The following is an 11,065-nucleotide window of genomic DNA, read 5'->3' on the forward strand; positions in this document are numbered from 1 at the left end:
AAAATTGACTAGCCCGGATCTGTGGGCGTTACACAATATCCCATTCTGGTTGACGAGATGTCCCAGGAACTGAACCTCTCGTAACCAGAAATCGCACTTGGAGAATTTGGTGTAAAGCCTCTCCGATCTCAGAACTCCGAGGATCTCCCTCAAATGCTCCTCATGCTGCTCTCTGGGTCTCGAATACACCAATATATCATCGATGAACACTATCACCGAACAATCCAACATTGTCCTGCACACCTTGTTCATGAGGTCCATGAATGCCACCGGTGCATTGGTGAGTCCAAAAGGCATCACCACGAACTCGTAATGCCCATAACGAATCCTGAACGTCGTCTTCTGGATATGCTCATCACACACTCTCATCTGATGATATCCAGACCTCAAATCAATCTTGGAGAACCAAGACGCTCTCTGCAACTGATCGAACAGATCATCGATCCTCGGTAAGGGGTAACGGTTCTTGACCGTCAACTTGTTCAACTCCCGGTAATCAGTGCACATCGGGTGTGAACCATCCTTTTTCTTGACAAAAAGGATCGAAGCTCCCCATGACGAGCTACTCAGTCGAATAAACCCCTTCCCCAGCAGCTCCTGAAGCTGCGGGGATAACTCCTGCATCTCTGGTGGCACAAGGCGATAGGGTGCCTTGGCAATAGGCACCGCTCCCAGAACTAAATCGATACGAAACTCCACCTGCCTCTCGGGAGGCACACTCGACAGCTCCTCAGGGAAAACGTCCGGGAACTCTCGCACTATCGGTACACAATCAACAGAACCCGGCCTCTCCGCTGCCACTCGTATGTCAATCACATAGGCCAAAAACCCACTACAACCCTGCTGTAGACTCTGCCTCGCTCTAGCAGCCGAACACAACACTGACCCAGAACGGGTACCCTCACCGTACACCGTAAGCACTCCCCCACTAGGGTCTCGTATGGTCACCGGCTGTCGCTCGCAGTCGATAACCGTTCCAAATTTGCTCAACCAGTCCATGCCCACGATGACACATACATCCCCCATCGCAATAGGAACCAGATCAATCGGGAACTCAAAATCGAAGATCTCAATTATACATCCTCGAATCACATCAGTAGCATACATCGCTCGCTCGTCAGCTATGGAAATTCGTAGAGGTCGACTCAACACCTTTCGTCGAATACTGATGTGCTGACTAAACGCTAACGACACAAAGGATCGACTCGCACCCGAGTCAAATAACACCAAAGCAGGCACAAAATTTACAAGAAAGATACCTACGTAGATCATAAAATAAGCACAATATCTCAACTTAACATAAATAAATGAAAGACTACATACCAGCCACGACGTCGGGCGCTGCGCAGACCTCATCCGTGGTCAACAGGAAGGCTCTCCCCCATGTGTTTGGTGCGTCGGCCTTCACTATCCGACCCTTAGTAGCTCGTATGGAAGCAAGGGTAGATCCCTGCAGTGCTCCCTTTGCCGACCCCCGCAGCTGTGGACAATCGGCCTTCCGGTGTCCGGTCTGGTTGCAGTGAAAACAGACTGCAAATCCCTTGGGGCAATCCTTGGCCATGTGCCCCTCCTTGCCACACTTGTAGCAAGACCCTGGTCAACAGATCCCCTCATGACTCTTACCGTACTTCCCACAAGTGCGACCCTTTTGGTTCCCTGATCTTGAATCGGCGGGCTTGGCCTGCTTGGCTGCCGGATGGGACTGAGCCGGTCGCCGATCCCTCCCCTGAGACTCCGCCTCCTCCCTAGCCCGAGTCTCAAGCTTAATCTCCCTCTTCGGTACGACGAGTTTGCCACGAACTCGCGGATGTCTCTCCTCAAAATTCTCAGATATCGACTCATGCGTGCCTGCTCGGAAGACACATGCTTAGGGCAGAACATTACCCTCTCGTGAAACATCCTGGTGATCACAGTAACATACTCAGTACCCTGCTTGAGGGTTAGGAACTCCTGGGCCAACCGTTCCCTTTCCACCGGGGGAACGTACTCATCACAAAACGTAGTGGTGAACCTCTCACAGGTGACCGCAGCAAGCTCTGCAGAAGTGAAATGCACCGTCACAAACTTCCACCAGTCCTTCGCTCCCAGGCGAAGCTGGTTCAGCGCGAACCGAACTCTCAGATGGTCCGGACATGAACACGTGTAGAAGCATCCCTCGATGTTAGAAATCCATCTCATCGCAGCAATCGAATCCTGTGTCCCATCAACCTCCGGTGGCTTCGTGTTGCTGAACTCCCGGAACAACAACGAATCACCTCTACATATCTCTCTTCAAATGTCTCGATCAAAGTGGTCTTGATAGACTCAAACATCTCCGGTATCTCCACGCAGATAGCCACGGTCACCTCCTCGTGGATCATCTTTCGAAGCTCCTCGTCACTCACGCTGCTGCTCTCTGGTCTGTGGCGTGTCACAACCATGATGTCTCTGAAATACAACATAAGAAATATCAGAGACTTGATAGAGTATACTCGCACTCGATAACTCAACCCTACTTGCTCCTTAGTACCCTAAGGATTGATTTGGTGTCTTCAGTAGTACGGGCCCTATACTACCGTCCACACTGCATCAGTATTTACCCCAAGTCCTCCTCCTAGGATCCCAGATCACAAGTACTCTAATCTCGCTATGCATAAGCCACTCTCCAGCAGACCCCTCATAAGCTCCTCACTGCTACCTACTCACTCTCAAGCATCTCATAGCAGTAGTAATCTCCTAGACTAAGGCATCACAAATCAGGTCACTCTAGTCCTAGTATGAATACCTAGCCTACTTTAGCATGCATAACATATCATATCATATCTCATAACACATAATATAAGGGTATTTTGGGAAATCAAGGGCGCTGGCTGATCGTACACACTGCTCTGTTCTGCTTGTTTCAAAACCTTCTACTCTTTTAGAAAATTGTTTTACCATGAAAGATTTTCTCAAATCCCCAGTTTGAGTTCAGATACGCCCAAAGGTGAATGCAATAATCACTATGTGAATTTGATGTCTAATATGAGCCAATGCACACTCTAAAGTAAAACGGAGAACCCTTCATGGCCCAAGATCCTTTATAATCAATATAATACATTCAAGATGATAATGGCAAGATGATACATCATAAGAAACATACATTGAATAAATTTTCAAGAAATAGTGATTATGCTAACCAGCATGCTCTCTAATGCGAAATTGAGGATAGACTTATTTACAAATATATCAAGACTACTATTTTATCAGCATTATTTGTTACCAAAAAGTTTGCAATTATATGAATAAGAGGATTATATTAAAAAACATAAATTTTTTAAAACAAGAACTAGTTTAGGTTTGAGCTCATAGTGTAAAATGTTTTTGGAATGGAAAGAGAAGATGACAAGAACATGAAATACTCAATGAACCTAGGGGCTGTTTGAAATGCCTGTTATTGGGTCTTGTGAGAGGTTGGGTGTAATTTGGTCAGATTCACACTGTTTGATATTGCACTTAGAAGTCTCTGTGTAACGACGACATTTTCAAAATAAATTTTCATTTAAAAACATAATAAAAGTTCACAATATAATTCAAAATCCATGTATCAACATCCTCTCAATAACCAAATCCCAAGATCTCAATGTAAATAAAACTCCATCTGTGTGTACGATCATGCCGGCACCTTCCCGCGATCCTCACTGGAACCTGAAACACATAACATACAACACTGTAAGCATAAATTCTTAGTGAGCTCCCCAAAATACCATATATAACACATATTAGCCACTCGAGGCTATAACTCTATGGACCCTCTGGTCCTAACTCTGTGGACCTTCCAGTCCTAACTATGTAAACTCTGGAACATACTCAGCATAAATCACATGGAAATAATGCAGTGCATCACAATCACATAAATAGCATACAAGACACTCTGTCACATAACTCTAATTACCACTCTAGGTAAAGTATAGTGAGAAGACTCACCTCGGGAAACTCGGTAACTCTCGAACTCGAAAATACTTATCTAGCCTCCGCCTAATCATATAAAATAATTACTCTAATCAATACGACTCTGAAAGGCTAGGCTATTCCCTCTCTAAGTTCTCTCAGAAGGCTAAAAGACCATTTTACCCTTCTATTGGTTCAAAAGTCCAAGTGTTGACCCAACCCTAAAAGTCAACGAAAGTCAATGGTCAAACTGATGGGTTTTGGTCATAAGAACATCCTATGTGCTCATACAAACCCTAATGCTTGGATCTAGGTTTCTCTATTGTACATGCAAGTTATCCAAGACTATAAACCTTAGATCTAACATATGATAATCACTATGACATATAATTAGGGTTTAGATCATACATTGATTGTTATGTAGCAATAACAATCCCAAATCCTCCTTGTATTGACTTTAGAAAGCTTAGAGTCACAAATGTCACTCCTCTAATGGTTCACAAACACCAAGAGCAAGACGATGAAGAGGAGAGAGGAAGGAGGCTGCCCTAAAACGTGTGAAACCCTAGAAGGATGCTTAGCCACGTTTTTGGTTCATAAGGGATCTATATATATAGGAGGCTATTAGGGTTATCTAACAAGGAAACCCTAATTTGGATGCTTAAGCCCTAAGCAACCCATGGATTCCTTTCCTTAAGGCCTTGGATGATTTCCCCATGGGTTTTCCCATAGAATTCGTCCACTCCTTAATATAAGGCAATCCATAGCCCAAATTGCAATTATCTTATAATTAGAATTCCAGTCCCTTAAGTTTAATTAATCTCTTTTAGTCACAAAACTAATTACTAATTAATTCTTGACTAATATTAATTAAACAATATGATTTCTCCTTTAATATATTATTCTCATTATATTAATAAATCATATTTAATCCTTTCTCTCCATTATTCATCCTATCAAGTTGCTTTGGTGAAGGCAACCCAAAAGGACCATGCACCATCGGGTCAAGTACATACCAAAATAGTTATGGAACTAGACACTAATCCAACACAAACTTTGACCAGACTCGTCGAGTGCACATAGGTGACTCGGCGAATCCAAACGTGTACTCTGGATCTTTCTAAACCTCACTTGACTCGTCGAGTGAACCTTCCACTCAACGGGCTACATCCGGTCACGAGTCGCGGGGCAACCCGCCTCAACTCGTCGAGTCCCCTTATGGACTCGACGAGTTTCTTCCATATCCATCACCCAATTGACCTTCTGAGGTCAGATCTATTTCTCTATCCTATAGATCTGACCTCCCCATACCCAATAATCACGTAAATATCACACATCAATTTAGATTCAATTATTGTCCTGTCATTACAGCAAACAGTTGCAACAAACACAACCAATTTTTGTCCAAGTGCTTGTAGAAAATATGAAACAAATTGAAATTCAAATTGCTTGGTCCTCCGAAAGCAATCCAATTAAGTAAACCCTAAACAGTGATTGAAATTCATATATGATCTGCCAAATAAATTATGGAAATAAACAACTCGGGGACAGGGTTGAAAGAAATTAGAAGATTCGAAAAGGATAATAGCTTACTAAAATTTTCATTTTATCAATTTCTATAATGTCTGTTTCTAAAACTATTTTCGACAAGTGACTCGTACTAATAGGACTGCATGTGGATAGAGTAATTTTCCTTTGTTCGTCATCTTTATTTCTAAAATTTTTACTAGATTAGAATCTGAAACTTGTAAATTGATTCCCCCCCCCCCCCCCCCCCCTCAAAATTAAAGTCAAAATCCATATTCAAATCTGAATCACGCAACTTTATTTTCACCCTCTCCCTCGTAACTGACATGGGGAGTTAATAAGTAGCAGGTTTCAATGATTCAATCGATAGGTGAGGTAATCAAATTTGGTTATGCAATAAATTTTGAGATTGAACTCTGAATCGACAACCCCTCATCATCATTGATTTCATCTCCTTATCACTCATACACATGTAAATCAAAGCATAAAACAAAAGGTAACAATTTCACCCCACTTTCTTTCTTTGATTTGCTCTGCTTTTGTTTAGGTCTCCGATGAAAATCTCTAGACATTTGGTTGGGGAGTTTTCTACCGAGGGAAGAAGATGTCGTGTAAAGAGGGTGGGTAAGATATCGTTCAAAAAGGAATAGTGCTATCCAAAAGTCATCGTCTTCGGTGGTTGCTCCGACAGCAAAGAACGGGATAATTTTTTTAAACAACAGGACAAAGTCTGTAAGTTTTTTATTAGAACAGGACCATTTTTGTAACTTTGAAAAATAGAGATCATTTTTGTAAATTTGGCCTAGCCAGAGTTCCATTGTTGTAATTTTATGAAACATAACGACAATATCTGTAATTTTATGAAACATAACGACAATATCTGTAATATTTTAGTCGGGGACCATTTACACAAATAGGTAGACCATTTGCATAAATAGGCATGTTTTTAGGTACCATTTACATAAATACGCATGTTTTCCTAAACCTGTCCTAAAATTGTATATATTTATATAATTTACGGGAAATCAAGATTTGTAAGAAGAGATATAAGGGAGGTGGAAATTTGAGAGGAAATTCTTAAACAAATTCGATTTGAAGAGATGTAAAAAGTCATACGTAAAAAATTAATGTTTATATCTTATGATTTTATGTAAATTTATATGTTATGATTTTTATGCAAGTTTAGATAGAAGCTTCCCTTACAATTTCGCTGTCATATTTCTAAATCATTCATGCATAGAAACATTTCTTTAAAAAAAAAGAATGCCAGAGTTTGCGATAAAAACTCAGACATGGTTTATGAAATAACTGAAGAGAATAAATATTGTGGTCTAAACTGTTGGAAGAAACACAACCCATATAAGGGTTTGAAAAAACATAACAAAACAAGTACCTATTGACTTCAGGTCTCCTCTTCTAAATTGAGTCTATCATATTACCATCTTGATATGCATAAAATGAGTTTATCATTTGTCCTTACTCGTCAGATCATCAAACAATGTGGAAGATTTCGTCCAAAATTAGCATTGCTGTGCACACGTTAACCATGCTGATGATGTTTTCTTTCATGTTAGCATCCCTGTGTCCTACTGATCATGTTCAACGATGTCATACTGGTTGGAATTATTTCACTTGCAACAATGGACGTGTAGTTGAGATAGACACCGGTTACTGTGACAAAAGTGACCTGATAAAGGTAATCATTTTCTTATTTCCGAGTGTTGAGAGGCTAGAAATTTCACATAGTAATCTTATAGGAAACATCCTACAACAGATTGGCTTGCTGCAAAATCTGACATATATTTCTGTCTCATGGAATTATAACACAGGAGGTACCTTTCCTGTATACATTACCAATCTCACCCGATTAGAACACCTTGACCTTTCAGATAACAATCTCAGCGGAAGCGTCCCATCTCAGTTGTGGAGTCTCAAGAACTTGAAGTTTCTAGATCTTGGCCACAATCAGTTGACCGGTCCAATCCTGCAATCTTTTGCTTCCATGTTCAATCTCACCCGATTGGAATCCCTTGACCTTTCCAGTAACAGTTTAAATGGTACCCTTCCATCTCAATTGTGGAGTCTCAAGAATTTAGAGATTCTGGATCCTAGGCACAATTGGTTGACTGGTCCAATCCTTCAATCTTTTGCTTCCATGTTCAATCTCACCTGATTAGAATACCTTGACCTTTCCAGTAACAGTTTAAATGGTACCCTTCCATCTGAATTGTGGAGTCTCAAGAATTTAGAGATTCTGGATCTTAGCTACAATTGGTTGACTGGTCCAATCCTTCAATCTTTTGCTTCCATGTTCAATCTCACATGATTAGAATACCTTGACCTTTCCAGTAACAGTTTAAATGGTACCCTTCCATCTCAATTGTGGAGTCTCAAGAATTTAGAGATTTTGTATCTTAGCCACAATCAGTTGGCCGGTCCAATCCTTCAATCTTTTGCTTCCATGTTCAATCCCACCCGATTAGAATACCTTGACCTTTCCAGTAACAGTTTAAATGGTACCCTTCCATCTCAATTGTGGAGTCTCTAGAATTTAGAGATTCTGGATCTTAGCCACAATTGGTTGACTGGTCCAATCCTTCAATCTTTTGCTTCCATGTTCAATCTCACCCGATTAGAATACCTTGACCTTTCCAGTAACAGTTTAAATGGTACCCTTCCATCTCAATTGTGGAGTCTCAAGAATTTAGAGATTCTGTATCTTAGCCACAATCAGTTGACCGGTCCAATCCTTCAATCTTTTGCTTCCATGTTCAATCTCACCCGATTAGAATACCTTGACCTTTCCAGTAACAGTTTAAATGGTACCCTTCCATCTCAATTGTGGAGTCTCAAGAATTTAGAGATTCTGGATCTTAGCCACAATTGGTTGACTGGTCCAATCCTTCAATCTTTTGCTTCCATGTTCAATCTCACCCGATTAGAATACCTTGACCTTTCCAGTAACAGTTTAAATGGTACCCTTCCATCTGAATTGTGGAGTCTCAAGAATTTAGAGATTCTAGATCTTAGCCACAATTGGTTGACTGGTCCAATCCTTCAATCTTTTGCTTCCATGTTCAATCTCACCCGAGTAGAATACCTTGACCTTTCCAGTAACAGTTTAAATGGTACCCTTCCATCTCAATTGTGGAGTCTCAAGAATTTAGAGATTCTGTACCTTAGCCACAATCAGTTGACCGGTCCAATCCTTCAATCTTTTGCTTCCATGTTCAATCTCACCCGATTAGAATACCTTGACCTTTCTAGTAACAGTTTAAATGGTACCCTTCCATCTCAATTGTGGAGTCTCAAGAATTTGGAGATTCTGGATCTTAACCAAAATCAGTTGACCGGTCCAATACTAACATCTTTTGGTTCCAAGCTCGATCTCACCATATTAGTACACCTTGACCTTTCCGGTAACAGTTTTAGTGGTACCCTACCGTCTCAGTTGGGGACTCTCAAAAATTTAGAATTTCTGGATCTTAGCAAAAATAGGTTAACCAGTCCAATCCCTCCGTCTTTTGGTTCCATGATCAATCTCAAACTCCTAGACTTGAGCACAAATCAACTAAGAGGACCAATTCCATAGGAACTTTGTAATCTGCAAAACCTAGAAACATTGAACCTTAGTATGAATAACATCACTGGCTCCATTCCTCCACATATAGAATATCTGAAGAACATAAAAGAACCCGACCTTAATCATAATCAGCTTTCTGGTGTGATTCATCTTGAATTTAGAAACTTGTCTAGTCTCTCTTACCTTGATTTTTCATCAAACCATTTTTCCCGGAATGTATCCTTTCAGTATCCGTGTAGATTACAGTATCTAGACCTCTCTGATAATTTCCTGACTGGTTACAACGGATTAACTAACTGCTACCATTTAAGGTATCTGGACCTTAGTGATAATATTTTTGTTGGAGAAGCAGTTAACTGTTTTAATTTCTTATCGTTGGAGTACTGTAGTCTAAACGTGTCTGGGCTTGATAGGGGATATTGTAAAAAAACTGACTATGGAAGTGTTTATGAAGGCAAGCCCTCCAAAGAACACAAACATATCCTCCTTTTGGAGATTCTTCTTCCGATGATTGTTGGATTTTGCTTCTTTTACCATCACAAAAAGGGCACCATGGAGAAAAGTCCACCAAAACTACAAAAACATGGAGACGTGTGCTCAGTATTGAATTACGATGGGACGCTTGCATTCGAAGACTTCATCAAGGCAACAGAAGACTTCGACCTCAAATATTGCATTGGAACCGGTGGTTATGGAAGTGTTTATGAAGTGAAACTGCCAAACGGTAAAACATTTGCTTTGAAGAAACTCCATCGATTTGAAGCCAAGTGTCCAGCATTTGACAAGAGTTTGAAGAACGAGATCCAAGTCTTAACCAACCTAAGGCACAAAAACATTGTGAAACTCTATGGTTTTTTTTGCATAACAATTGCAACTTCCTTGTATATGAATACATGGAAAAAGGAAGCATATTTTGCGCATTGAGTGACAACGAATTCGCTGTCTTGTTGGATTGGAAGACAAGGGTAAACATTATCAAACAGGTGGCGCATGCTTTGTCGTACATGCATCATGACTGCAGCCCACCCATCATTCATCGAGACATATCAAGTAACAACATTCTCTTGAGCAAAGAAATGGAAGGATTTGTGGCTGACTTTGGAGCAGCTAGATTGCTCGACCCTGATTCCTCCGACCAAACCATTGTCGTAGGAACTTTGGGATACATTGCTCCATATATGTATTTGTAGATTCTAATGATTCCTTTACCTATGTTAATTAGTAGGCGAAATTATACTAACAAACATTCGGTATAAACATGTAGAACTTGCATATAACATCATTGTGAACGAAAAATGTGATGTGTATAGCTTTGGAGTGCTTGCACTTGAAATAATTGGAGGGAAGCATCCTGGAGACCTCCTAACGTCTCTCAACTATTCTAACCGAGAAGGTGCAACTTTGGAAAGTATATTTGACAAGCGACTCCCTTATCCAACTGATGACAGACGGATTAAAATGGAAATTCTCCGTGTTTATGATGTTGCACTAGGATGCATTCGCGTGGACCAGAAGTCTCATCCGACAATGGGAAATGTCTCTCAGGAATTATCCAAGTGATGAGTCACCATATGTACTTAATGACCATATCTTTGTTTCGGTACCTCCTGATTAAAACTTCTTTCAAGTTTGTTTTTATGTGAAACCTGTTTATGTGGTCTTATTGTTTTTTATTCAAAATGATGTGCATTCTTCTACAATTGATATGAGATACAAAACTTGGTGTAGAGCCAAAGAACATCATACTTCCTCTATAGCATCCTTAACGTATGAACCAAATGTTAAATCTTCAACATGCCAATACCCAGGCAGTTGCATACAGAATTATGTTATAACCATCTACAAATTAATGTTGTAAAGTACGACATATTGGATATCATATGAATGAGTCCCAGATCTATCAAGCTTTCGTGTTGATCGTCCGCTTTCCTAATCGTAGTTCAAAGTGTATCCTTTTTTTTCTTATTAATAGCAATTGTGACATTGCAAGGTATTGTATTTACCTAAATGCCAAATGATAAATCTCATAATTTTACAATCTGATGA

At 40.4% G+C, this 11,065-nt stretch overlaps 1 pseudogene; it reads left to right on the forward strand.

Annotated features, from left to right (window-relative positions):
- Window positions 1–6,955: 6,955 nt before the first annotated feature.
- LOC145090254 (uncharacterized) lies at window positions 6,956–10,702 on the forward strand (annotated as a pseudogene).
- The last annotated feature ends 363 nt before the right edge of the window (window positions 10,703–11,065 follow it).

The sequence above is a fragment of the Lactuca serriola genome, chromosome 2, assembly GCF_051521515.1.
Source record: "Lactuca serriola cultivar US96UC23 chromosome 2, Lser_US96UC23_V15, whole genome shotgun sequence".
In the NCBI taxonomy this organism is placed as follows: domain Eukaryota; kingdom Viridiplantae; phylum Streptophyta; class Magnoliopsida; order Asterales; family Asteraceae; genus Lactuca; species Lactuca serriola.